The 8,493-nt window shown below is 41.5% G+C and overlaps 1 long non-coding RNA gene across 1 annotated transcript; it reads right to left on the reverse strand.

The window, feature by feature from the left end:
• Positions 1 to 323: 323 nt before the first annotated feature.
• LOC110482368 (uncharacterized) lies at positions 324 to 1,493 on the reverse strand. The gene is made up of 3 exons (XR_002467408.2): positions 1,459 to 1,493; positions 1,076 to 1,128; positions 324 to 682 (listed from the first exon to the last, which is right to left on the reverse strand). It is a non-coding gene; the product is annotated as an uncharacterized LOC110482368 (long non-coding RNA).
• Positions 1,494 to 8,493: the final 7,000 nt, after the last annotated feature.

Raw genomic sequence — 8,493 nt, forward strand, 5'->3', positions numbered from 1 at the left:
ACATTAGAGTATGGATGAAGGAATGCATTAACCAAAAACCTGACACATGCTGCAGGCCTGCCTGGAAATGAAGGGAACCAATGACTGCAGGCTGCACACAGAGCTGCTCCACTGTGGACTGAGACAATAACCAATATTGGACAAGCCTGAAAAAAAAGTCTGTGAAAAGTAAAGCCTGAGACTTGCTATGTCTGCCCAAACAAACTCATGATGGTTCTTGAAGCTTCTCTCCTGGAAATAATGGAGTTGAAGGAAGCTCTTGTTTCTTCTTGTATTTCACAGCCATTTCTCACCACTTTGTCAGTCTTTTGGTCTCTGCTTGCACATAGGATGCTTATGAACTGGGAATGTTTACAGGCTGTTCCAGTTAGTCTGTTGCTTCAAGGAGAAATTTAATCAGATTTTCCTTCTCTCTTCAAAGCTGATAATTTTTTCTCTGGGATTGTCTTCTCTTGGGTGGGAGATGGGACATGCATCAGGAATCTCCTCTCAGGCATTTCCTGGAGGCTGCTCCCTTTTTTTCCTACACTTCTTTAGCCTGCCAGCCTTTTGCTATTTCCATGGATCACAGGAGACATCTTGTGGTCATGAAGCAAAATCAGGGAGCATGCAGAGTGAAGTCTGCAAGGGCTGAGCAGTGATAGACTTCCACTGTCCCACAAGCATTCAGTTTTTCTTTCACCTACAGGGAATAAGGGAAGTAGGAGTCATCCATCTGTCTGAAGGGGCCTTTTGAGCTAGGACAGAACAAAGATTTGAGGCTGTGGAGGTGACATATGGGACATTGTCAGCCTTGTATGTGAGTGACCTATGAAATCTGCTGCAGCTGGCTCAGACAGATGTTTCTTAGCTGAGTGTGTGTCTCCTTGCTTGCAGCCACCTCTCTCCAGGAAGGAACACCAATGCAGTTTACTGCAGAGCATGGGAAATGAAGAAAAGCACAACAAGCAAGAGCACATTTATATTTTACTTCAGCACAGTAATATTCCTGTGATACTGTGGAAATGGACATCATTCAGTCACCTGACTTCACTTATAACAGTCTGTGGAACTAGGATGCTGTCAGCATTCTTACCAGATTAATGCAGAGGGAAAGCTTCATTGAGGGAGCATTTTATTTGAAGGTGTCTGTTCAGAAGAAAAAAAAAAAGGGATTAAAAAAGTATAAAGAAAAGCAAGAAGAAAAATAAGAACACAACAGGGGAGCAGCAAGAGAAGGCTAGATGTTTTTATGATTAGTAGCAGGCATCTGTCTCTGATGATAATTACAATTATTGGGCAATTATGTAACAACATTTATCAGCTGGCCTGAACTTTTACTGTGGTTGGTGCCATGCCCATACACTTGGAAAATGACAGTACATGCTTCAAGAGAGCATCAGATATGACACAAGCTAGAGCAAATGAAAGAGAAAAATGAATGGATTGTGAATGGGTGATGGAAGACATGATACCTACCAGTAATAAAAGGATGGGTGCATTTTGAAACTTACCACCATACTGTGCTATTAAAAACCTTGTGAGAGAGCAGAGAAATAATGAGTACCCATGCTACACGAGCTGGGAACAACAGTAACAGAAAAAGGTAACTCCTAGAAACCAACTCAGAAATCATTCAGTAGAAGTTGTGTCAGGCCAAGCAATCTGGTATTGGGACTGTATAGCAATCATTTGTCCCCAAGCTGCTGTTATCCATGGTGAGGAAATTATTCTTGCAAGTGTGCAGTGAAAAAGAACATGAACTTTCAGACCCCATGGAGTCACAGTTTATTAGCAGAGACTTGAAGAAGATGGAAATTCTATTTGGCAAAAGACTGCCCACTCATCCTCATTAGCTATGGCACCAGTAACTCTACAAGTTCTATGCAGAGGGGTATTTCATAAAGGATTAGTGTCAGGTTGACCTGGATACTTCGTTTTGAGATGTGGAAATTTAATATTTTTTGATAAAATATAAAATTAAATGAACAGTCCTTTTTACGAAGAAAAGTAAAAGAAAGAGAACACTTCAGAATGTTTCTACAAATGACAAAAGAACATTGTGCAAAATTTTCACAACTCCTTCCCTTTCCTTTCCCCTTTATTGAATGAAATTACTGAGAAAATGATGCTATTTTGCAAATGTGTCAATGATAAAGAAAGTGAATTCTCTGTTCTGACATTGTTTTCCTAACAAGGTCAATTAACCAGTTCACTTGTCTTCCACAGGTAAATTTTGTCCCCTTCCTTGAAAATTCTGTACAATTAATGCTTGGCCCAGCTGTAACAGCTCTGCAAACACTGCCTCAAAACAGAGCAGCACTTCTGCAACCAAATGCCAGCTACAAATGTGGGGCCAGTGCATCTTGGGCAATGTGTCCTCTTGGAGCAAGACTGGGGAAACGCCACAAACACAGTCTGGTCCTTCTGATCTCCTTAGAACTTGTAGTGACCCTATGTACAGTGTACCCCTGCCCTAATTTAAATAACAGAATCACAATGGAACAGCCCAGGTTGGAAGGGACCTCAAAGGGCCCAAGTTTTCTTGGGAAAGGGAGCCTCAATGGCATTGTCTAGCAGCCTGACTACACTCAAGTTGAAAACCTTCAGTGATGGGGACCATTTTCCTAATAAGGTTGTTTCACTGAGTTATTATTCTCACTGTAGAAAATTTCTTTCTTATATCAAGATGAAACATCTCCTAGTACAACTTGTACCCATTGTCTTTTCCATGTGTCTCCTTGTGAAGAAAGAGTCTCTGTACTCCTTGTATCTGCTCTCTAAGTACTGGAACACCATGATGAGATCACTGTAAGCCTTCTCTTCTCCATGGATGAAAGATCTAACTCCTTCAGCCTTTCCTCATGGAGCAGGTTCTCCATCCCTTTGATCATCTTTGCAGCCTTTATTTGAACTCTCCAGTCTGCTTCTGTCTTTCTTGAAGTGTAGTAACCAGAACTGGACACAGCGGTCCAGATGCAACCTGACCAACCCTGAGTGGAATGATCTCATCTCCATCACTGCCAGTAATGCCCCTGTGGCTGCAGCCCAGGATCCAGGTTGACTTTGTTGCTGCAGCCATGCTCTGCTGACTCATGTTCAGCCTTTGTTGTGTACCAGGACCCTTCAGCAAGGCTGCACCCCAGCCACTCACAACCTAACCTGTACTGGGCTCTTTTAAATCTCTGCTGCATTTGCCTTTCTTGCCTGTTGAAATATCTGGGAATGGTTGGCATAAGAGAAAAAACTTACAAATCAAAATCTGTGTCTTCTGAAATGTTCCTTGTGCTAGGGTCTCCAGGAGAGGATGAGATATGGCTTGAGGACTTTTTATTAGTTTCATTCCATGTGCCTCTTGGCCATGATTGTCTTTCTAGCCACCACTGACATTGAAATGGATGGTCTAATACATCTGAAAAATGTTATTCAACCCTCATCCTTACCTGCACAACAGTGCGTAGATTCACATCAACTCTGGGCTTTCTAAGGTCATTTTACAAGTTGCAGGTGGGGAATTCCTGTGTCTCAGAGATGCCTGGATGTGCTCCAGGGTGTCAGACTTGCCAGCAAAGAGCAGGCACCATGTCTTGCTCTGACCTAAAATCTCAGATGCAGTTCTTTGCCATTTGCATAGCTGGGTAGTCCAGAACTAACATTATAATTTACACTATTGAATGAATTTTGCTTATAAACAAGGCATTGCTGACACAGTATTATCTGAGAATGCTAAGCCTGATCAAAAAATTAGCTTATCTCTTCCTCTTGCCTGATAAGATGAGTGTAGCTAGAATCAGTGTGGAATGCTTGGACTGCTCTGGTATTTCACATCTGCCTCACTTGCAGAACTGTAGTTTAAGTTAAAGCTGCTTTGCTATAAGTTCTGAGCATGTTTGTCTTCAGGCTCCTGCAGGTACCCTCTTGCAGTACCCAGCTTTTGCAGCACTCCAAACTTCACCGTGGCCTCTGGTTATGTTTGAGGGACAAGTCAGTAATGATATGTAGATGAAGCACATAGCTGTCATCCACAGAGTGCAATTTCAAATTGTCCAGTATACCAGAGTGTCACAGCAAAGGGATGAAATGGGCAGAAGTTCTTATTTATTAGGTGTTGAACTTTGAAATTCTAGTCATGTTTGAAGTAAGATTTCAGCAGGGCAGCAGGGGCAGGGAGGGGACACAAAACTTAAAGTCCAGCCCAGAAAAGACATTTGGTTTGGCACAACTCCTAATTAAGCTGTGAAACTCATTTCATGTAGCTGATGCAAGTCAAAGGTATAAAACTGTTCAAAATGCAATTAGACATATTCATAGGGAAAAGTCAAGCAAGGACAGAACATCAGAATGAGGATTCACTTAATAATTCCTTAAGCCACAAACAGCCACAAGCTATAAGTGCTTGGGGGAAAAGAGTCAATGCAGGCATGTGCTGTTCTTATAGTCTTTCCTAAGCATCTGTTAGCAGCTGCTGTTGGAGGTAGGCAAGCAGTTTTGGACTTGGACCACTGGTCTGGGACAATACAGAAGTTTTTATGCTTTTACATCTAGAACTCTTAGATCCTGCACTCCCAGAAACTTCCATTTGAGTGTCCTGCATTGCAAAATGACACCTCAAATTTGGGGCTGTATGCTTTTTCATACAAGTATTCTAAGCAGAACAGTTATCATAAAAGAAAAAAACCAAAAAACCCACAGAAAGTTATAGCATCTGACAAGGTATTGTGTATTTATTTCCTCTTGTGTCTATACAAGCAAATGCCAGAATGATCTTAGAAAATCAGAGCAGCATATCAAAAGTTTGATATGTCAGAAAACTGCTGTTAATATCTGTTATTGTTTCTTCAATAAATTCCTCTCACCAAAACTTTGGCTTAGAATAAAGGAAACCTAGATTTGTCAGCTGCCATTTTCTGTTGATGATTCTTTAAACACTTGAATTAGAAACACACCTGATAGTTCCTTTCAAACACATGGTGAACAGCTGTCACATAAGCACAGTAAAATTTCTGCACAGCAGATTTCTCACAAGAGACCCATTGCTAATATAGCAAAAGTACTGCTAAAACTGTGGGCCTTGGGCCATGTAAATTGTACTAATGCTGGTGAAAATTAGTTTAATGGGCTTATGTCTAATAATACCAACAAAAGAGTGAATCCCAAAATGGGAAAAATGCTAAATACAAGCTCTGCAAAGTAACAGCAATATGGTATGTGTTATGTGTGCATGGAAAAGAAGCCAGCTGATTATTGGTATTGTCTCTGAAAAATAGACTATTGAGGGACTAATTTCTGGTAATATTAATCATATCTTAAGTATATTTGACCTCCACAGATCAATTGCTGTTTTCAGGAACTGAATGCCATATGACATGAAAGTGTTCCCAAAGGAAATCTGTTCTTCACTACCCAAAAGTCATTATCTAAAAGTGGATAAAGATTATTTGCATAGAAGATGTGAAGAAGATATTTTTCAGCTATTACAATGCTTCTGGGATTAGCACTTTTAGATGAGATGATTCCTTCTTCCTTTTAGTTTTCTTTTTAAATGGAAAAATATCAAATTCTTATTCTGGATTTTGTTTTGTTTTTATTTCCTGCAGGCAAAACCTCCTGCTTCACTTTCCACAATTTTGTTTTAATGCAAAGGTATCGAAGACAATTTTTTTTTAGGAGTGGCAGGAGCAAAACATGGTTTTGTTCCTTTTTTTTCTGTTTTTTGGACTACCAGAGGATCATGCTGCAAAAGACACATGTGGTTAGATGCTATGTAAAAATATGGATAAGATACTGTTCTTAACTCTAATGTACAAAAATTCCTTGCAGTAGTAGAAATAGGAATCATAGAAATCAAATGTGTTAAGGATTTAAATAAATATTCTAATCTATTTTTTTGCTGAAAGGCATCAGGTATATCTAGGCCACTGGCAAAGATTTTTGTCAAATAATTAATGAATGCCTTAAATGAAAGAGGTTACTCAGAATTTCTCTACTCCTTAGTCCTGAGATTTATTGTCTTTACAATGAGAAAATCTACCACGTATCTAACAGAGTTAATCTTTGCTGAAAAACAAAATTATTTCTTTTTGATCTTTTTCCAGCTGGTCAACAGGACTCTTGTTTTACTGAACAGCAGCTCACAGCTTGCCCCACACTCCTCTTGTAAATCATATAATGGTTTGGTTTGGAATGGGCTTTAAAAGTCATAGTTCCAAATCCCTGCCATGGCCAGGGTTGTCTTCCAATGAACCAGGTTGCTCAGAGCCCCATCCAACCTGGCCTTGAACACTTCCAGGGATGAGGCATCCCATTTTCTCTGGGCAACTCTTTCCAGTTCCTCACCACCACAGTAAAGAATGTCTTCCTAATATCTAAATCTAAGCATACCCCCTTCAAGTTCAAAGCCACTCCTCCTTGTTCTACCACTACATGGCCTTGTAAAATGACTCTCCCCAGCTCTCTTGTAGTCCCTTCTGAAAGGCCACAATAAGGTCTCTCCAGAGCCTTCTCTTCTCCAAGTGGAACAATTCCAGTTTTCTCAGACTTTCCTCATAGGACAGGTGTTCCATCCTTTTCAATAAATCCAGAAATAAAGCCCTGCAGTAACCTCACGTCAACACACTGACACTGACACTGCCCTGGTGCCACCAGCACCATGAAGGATTTTCCAGCTAGGACACACTTCAGCCCTTGCAGAAGCACCTGTGGGGACCAGAGAAACTCCCTGCACTCCATTGCTGCTTCTCACAGATGCAGCCTCAAGATCACTGTTTCGATCTGTAATCAAACAGATTGCTCAAGAAGACTTGCACAAAAGAGTCCAGGAAAAGCTCAAAATGAACTTGTTCAGGAGGATCTGAAAGGGTGGGAGGAGCAGGAGTGGGCTTGGATGGGCTCCAGCTGCAGCACATGTTGTGCTGCTGCTGGGGCACACTGTTGAAGCAACAACACAGGAACACCTCAAAAGCATGTATCTAGAGTTGTATTGTAGCCTTCTTCAGGGAAAACTGTTGGAAAATCCAGTGGGGTTTTTGCATATTGGAAAATCCAGCTCATCTGTCTGGAGCTGTAAAATTTATCTCCCATCCCATCAGAGCACTGCCAGGGCCAAGGGCTCCCTGGGGGCTCCCTGGGGACCATGAAAGCTCTGTGCTGGGTCTGTCAGGGCAGGTTCTGGCAGCTGGGGCTCATCCCACACCGCAGCCAGGAGCGTTGGGCACATCCCTGGGGCTGGGGACAGGCCAAGACATGGACCTGTAGGTTGAAGCAGGGCAGTTGAGAACTGGAGATGGCCCTGCTGTGGTTTTGGAGCAGGGGGCTGATGGTCATTGCAAGCTGACATGAAGTTCTGGGCTGTGGGCAGGGTAGGGGGAGCCCTGGAAAGAGGGAGAGGGACAGGCGGGGCTGGCAGGGCTGGCAGAGCCACAGGGCATTGACACTACTGAGTTTTCAAAGTTGTTCTCCTTCTCAACCAGCTGCACATAGGGCCCAAAAATCTGGTGTATATGAGGCGCTAATAAGTCTTTTGAGACTAACCAGTTTGATCCAATCCTTTGGCAGAAGTGCCATGACTAGTGCACTCTTTTAATCTGAGTTTTGCAAGGCAGAGTTGACTTCCATATAGCAGAAACCTGGTCCTTCTTAGTGCACAGCTATCAATGAATCAATCAAACTTTGAAAAACATGAGGGTGACTTGTTCGGAAGTTCTTTCTAAGTGTCACAAGATATGTAGAGCTGAAAAATGTCATGCTGATAAAAAAAGCATATTTATAAACATATTTTTTTCTGAAATGGGTCATGTTCCAGTAGTATGCAAAGTGCCAGAGCAGCAGATGCAAGGGCTGGGCAGCATAAGTTCTGTGCACACCTGAAGACTTGACACTTGCCTTCCTCTCTATGTTGATTGTGTGCTACTCAGATGTTGTCACCTCTTCATGTATCTGCATGAAGAACTTCTAAACTAATGCCAAATGAGGAGTTCTTTAAGCAGTAAGGAGTGAAGTCCATCATGTTTCACTCTATTGCCTGGGTAAGTTTTAGGTTGTGTCAGATTTCCTTTAAGGTTTGCTAGGATCTTTGGGACAAGCTGTGACAAAGAGACAAGTTTATGTTCATGAATATCTTCAAACCAAACTCAGAACTGTATCTGTTTCTTTGTCCAAATTGAGGTTTAGTCAATTCAAAAGTTATCTGGTCCAATATTTAGCTAAATTGTATGGAATAAGTGAAACTAAACAAAGGAATTTTTCCTCTGGTGTGAAACAAAAAAATTAAAAAATGTGGATCAGAACTATCAAAATCAGAGCCACAGTTCCTCCTGCTCACTGCTGTGGATGTGAGTTACAGTCCTTTGCTCCCAAATAAAATGTGGGCTGAAGAAATTCATTCATGACTACAGAGATGCAGCCCCTGGGTGAAAGCAGAGCCTCTCTCAAAATCTGGTTCTTAAATTCCTGAAGTCACTAATCAAGGGTAGACATGATATACTGTCATCTGACAATGACAATTTTCTTCTCTCC

Source organism: Lonchura striata, chromosome 1 (genome assembly GCF_046129695.1).
Source record: "Lonchura striata isolate bLonStr1 chromosome 1, bLonStr1.mat, whole genome shotgun sequence".
Lineage (NCBI taxonomy): Eukaryota > Metazoa > Chordata > Aves > Passeriformes > Estrildidae > Lonchura > Lonchura striata.